The sequence below is a fragment of the Lagopus leucura genome, unplaced genomic scaffold, assembly GCF_019238085.1.
Source record: "Lagopus leucura isolate 7727_CA_CO unplaced genomic scaffold, USGS_WTPT01 Super-Scaffold_100015, whole genome shotgun sequence".
Taxonomy (NCBI): Eukaryota; Metazoa; Chordata; class Aves; order Galliformes; family Phasianidae; genus Lagopus; species Lagopus leucura.
In genome coordinates this window covers 435,527-440,712 of record NW_024962269.1, presented here as the reverse complement: position 1 = coordinate 440,712, position 5,186 = coordinate 435,527, and positions in this window count along the sequence as shown.

Sequence of the window (5,186 nt, the reverse complement as noted above, 5' to 3'; positions counted from 1 at the left end):
GCTTATTATATATATGTATAAGGGCACTTGCTCCACTCAGAGTGGCAGCAAAGAGCAAATGTGAAAAAGAGAATTTGGAGGCTCAAGTAGCAGACTGCTAAACAGCATTCATACAAGTATGCACATATGCTATGGGACACAGTGCATGGGAAAACCCAAGACCCACCACACTCAGAGACTGCCATTGCATCTCAGAGGGGTTTATCTCAGACCTAAGATTCAGCCAGTTACAAGGTCCACTATTTCTGTCCTGCAGAATCCACCACTACAACTGTTATCACATCTAATGTCTCAAGTACCATCTAAAATACCAACAACAAAAAATTAAAGCTGAAAAGCTGTCATCTTCCTGCTACCATGACAGTCATTTTACTAGCTTTACTGAACTGCACCCAGACTATTTCCCTACTTAATAAAACAAATCCATACCTGACCACACCAGACTATAGTTTGAATGCAGCTCATTCTCATGAGCCTTATATTACAGCAGTAATTAGTAAGTGAAGCATGGGACTTGCATTACAGTTCATGTCACAGTCACTCAAATAGCAGCAAGAGAAAATATCCATTTTTAAGCATGTGTTAAAAAGCCTTGGATCAGGTGAGGTTCACCACTGTGGGCAATCTGCATGCTTGCATGCTCCACAGAGCATGTATGTATTCAGTCATTCCTCAAATAACTCCTTATGCAGTCTGCACAGAGACCTCATTGCCTCTTCAGCAGAGAGCACCTGATCCAGTTGGTTTGGATGAGTGACCATTCCAGTGTGCAGCTAGGCTGAAGAAAACATATTGCTATTTGGAATCAAAAATTGAAGTCCCATCAAGCAATACAGATATATCCACCCTCCTTAACAACAAGACAAACCTTTTGCTCTCTGAATCAATATGACTAGCATTAGTGGCTTCACTGGCTGAAGTAGCATTAATAGTAGATGCTGAAAAGTGGCTAGACTTTATAAATAACATTACCAGTATTTGACAGTGCAATGAATCATGAAAATGTAACTCATGCACTAAAGTGTAATCAGTCTCAGTCCTACAGAGTTTCCATCAAGTCTATCAACAGGGTACCGAAAGTCATTTATTGGTTCTGCATTTCCTGTGCTGTAATATCTCACTGTTACAGATTTGATTTCTGTTACACACAGTGCTACAGATAAATTGTGGCAGATAAAGGGGTAGGGACATCCTACACATTCTGTACTCAAAAACACAAGGCCTGCTCCAATGGTAACAGTGAATGTTAGTGGTACAGCAGCAGGGGTTGAACCTTCCCTCAGAATTCCATTACCTTTGCCTTTGGTTGTTGGGGGACAGACAGCAGCAGAGGGGCACCGACAAAATGGCGTCTGACACAGAAGCGTGGATGGAGCAAAGGGGTGAAGTGAATTCCTCCACAGGGAGAAAATGGCCCCCACTGACACCCACTGGTGCTTGCTGACCATTTATGAAGACCAAACAGTGGATGTGAGTGCAGCAAGGCAGTGGGTGGTGCATTTCAGCAGTGCTGGCAGTGGGTCACCTATGCTGATGGCAGATTTTTTTTTTACCAGCACAGCATGCAGGCTACTGTTCATCACATGCAAAAATGCACAACCAAGGGTAGCAATGACATTGAAAAATAGTACTTCGTAGTTGAGAATTTGCTCTATCAAATAATGTTATTGTGCTCTGTGTAGCTGTTGTCATCTCCATGGAAATAAATAGAAGGAATTACTTTCTGGAGCAACCTATATAACTAAGTACACAGAAGAAAGATCTTGAGAGCAGTCAATACAACTACATCTAAAAGTTAAGTGTGACACGTACAGCTACCAGATAATCCAGAGGGATGGCTAGAATGCTGAACTTCAAAAATACTAAAACATATTGATGCTGTGTCTAGAAGATGAAAGGAAAAAGTAAGATGATCAGTGATAGTAACATTGAAGGAGAGAAACTAAAAATTCATGTTTAAAATACTAACAAGAATGGTGCTCATACTTCAGTTTCAAGTATGTAAGCTAGCTAGGGCATGCAGGAAAAGGATAAGTGAAAACAATACAGAATCACAGAGCAGACCAGAGATACCGGGCCACTCAAATGAAGACGTGGCTTGTTTCCAACAGAACCTGCACCACAAACTATAACAATATTGAGGAAACCAAACTAGCTGGAATTGGAAGGAGTGGCCCACCCCTGGTGGTGTTAATTAAGTATAGAATCATAGAATGGCCTGGGTTGAAAAAGACCTCAAAGATCATCTAAGACTAATTTATGGCATTTTTCTCAGTAATATTAAGTAGCCCTTACAGAACTGGTATGCTGTCATGGCTCAGTAGCCTTTGGTACTTGTTTTAAACTAGCTAGTGTAGTTAACACTGCAGACTGCTGTCCTGAGCTAAACAGGATTCAACAGAAACAACTAGAAAAATTATCCACTGAATCTTCTAGAAGGAAAAGCTGCTATTCCACATCGCTCACACAAGTTTTTACCTTTTGCTTGGATGGGCAAGGAGCTGTTTCGCCTTTTGTGCTGTTCATTGAGACAATAAAAACAATACTGCAAAACACTGCCTTGAACACTGACTGTAGTCTGAGTTTCATTATGTTGAAACTTCATTTGAAGAGTCACAAAACAAGAAAAGCCTGTACTGTGAGAAAAACTATTTAGCAGAGTATTACTTGTCAGATTGGCTTATGTTACTGAGACCTTCTTGCTGTTCTTTAATAGTAAGGTAGTTTTTCTCAACAGTGAAAAAAGCACTTAATATCTCATTGCAGTGTGGATCGTCAGTCAGGTGAAGAAAACACTGGGATTCAAACCTTGCATAGGCTGTTGAGCAAGGAGTGAAGCAGAAAAGGCATACCACTGCACCAACTTGCTGAAACTCTCTAATAGCACTCCTTTTCCCACAGGACAGAAATGTAGCTTGTCATTTTTTGCAGCACATGAATAGTTTGCTAAGAGCAGAGTTTTAATAAGAGTAGCAGACACCACGGATTCAACATAGGTAAGAACTCAGCCAGAAGACAAGCAATCCAAGAAACTTTTCTCAGATACATTCCTGACACCAGCAGCAAGTAGTCCAGTGTATCAAGAGACATTTCAATATCAGTTTAACATACTCAAAAAGAGCAGTTTCTCTCTCTGTATATGCACACCCAAACAGCGTTTTTCTTCCACAAAGTTAATTGCCAAATAAGCTGCAATTACTATTGCAATAGGTATACAGAACAGTACTTCCACAAATAACTGCAACCCACACCTGAGCTTTTTGTCTAAAATGCACAGTAACAGCAACTCCTTAGCAAGTAGAACAAGTACTTCTATTGCTGACAGCTTTTAAGGGGACACCTATGCAGGAACTAAAGCTGGATAAACCTCACCTTTGCTTTCTGTCCTTAATATTGAAGTCCTTCACTACAGGACTCAGGATTAAGTTTTTCTTTAGGGTTATACATGGACCAAAGTCAGAGTTTCAGAAGCCTGCCAGATCAGTTTGCAGTCCTGGAGTTGTAAGCAAAATAGATTTATTGCCAATCCAAAACTCGTAACAGTATGGTTATATTTAACAGTAATTGAGCTGAAATATACAAGTTACAAATACTTGACCTCTCTGGCTTTTAATTACCTTCAGAATTCAGCAAGTCTACACCAGTAGAAGTGATGGCAGAAGGTATGGTGACAAAACAATCATATTTCAATCCCTAAATGAGAACTTGTCATATTCCTTCTTAAGTGTGAATCCTGCTGTTTGTACTAACGAGCAGAAAGCAACCCAAGTAAATCTACAACACATGATCACTCAAAAACCTTGAGCAGTAAAACCAGTCAGCTCCTACATCTCTTTTCATATCTGACTACTATGGAGATAGCACTTATTGCCAGTTTGGGGCAGTCAGACAAGACACTGTATATAGAATGCTGACAAATCATGCAAAAATGCCACTAGTTTTCAACAACAAATTTACACAGTTATAAATTGTATTGGGTTAGTTCAGCCCTTTATGCAAGTAAGGTGTAAAGCATTTATTGATTAGATTTTAAAAGAAGTTTCTACATTTCAGCATGAATTTTATTTTATGAAACATGCAGAGGCCTCCCTGATCTACAAGCAGGTATTTGGTGCTATGCAGTCAAGTCACCTGTAGTACAAATCCATGTCTTCCAGCAAGATTAACAAGTACGTGCATTGTAGCAGAAATCTTTCCATAATTACACTGACTTCAAAGGAGTACCTGTAGGCTGCTGGCTGCAGAGCTTATACGTGCCTCATAGCTAGTAAAAGCTGACCTCTTTTTGAGGTATTCTTACCTTTGTCTTGTGCAATACAAACCTGTTTTTAAAATCTGTCCTGGTCTAGTTCTTAAGTGTTAAGGTTAAGTTTCATTACTCTGAGATTCTGCCAAGTGTATATAATGTATGTAATACAACAAGATGCACATAATCCTTAAATTCATCCTCTCTACTAACAGTGGATTCTGTTAGCAAGCTTATTTCCCACATCCGTGACATTTAATACCAGTGTCCCAAGAGGCCTTTCAGGTTATTAGCGCACATACAATTCTAAGAGCACATCATCTGCAGCCCATGTTTAGAAATTAACACAGAAGTCCACAAGTGTACTTTTGCAATAGTGAAACAACAGGAAGAAAGTCGTTGGTCTTAGCAGACCACACATTAGATTTGCCCTTTCTTGACTGACATTTCTTTGGGTGTCTGAGAACACTACAATCAATGTGCTGCAATCAATGTGGCTGAACAAATCTATTTTGCATAATAAAGAGCATGAGAAAAAGCAGTAGAAGTTCTGAACACTGCCGTCTTCTACAGAAGTAACTGAAGCCTTTGAAAACAGAGCAGTGACAAAGTATCTGAATAACACAGGACAGATTAACATGTAATTAAAATACAACAGTATTGATCTCCAACTGTTGAGAAATCAGATTCTTCCCTAATCGTGCTCACAAGGTGTTAACTTTCCACTAAGTTTAACTAAGTTTGTTCTGCTGTGCTTCCTAAGTACCGCATCAGATAAAACAAACACATCTGATATAAACACAAGCTCCCACCAAATCTTAAGTGAATTCACTTAAATCTCTATTTAAAACACGTGCTTTCATACATTAAAGCTTACAGCACTTGCAGACTCCATTTGAACCAATACACTGGAATCTTAAATAGAAAAACCAGACAATTA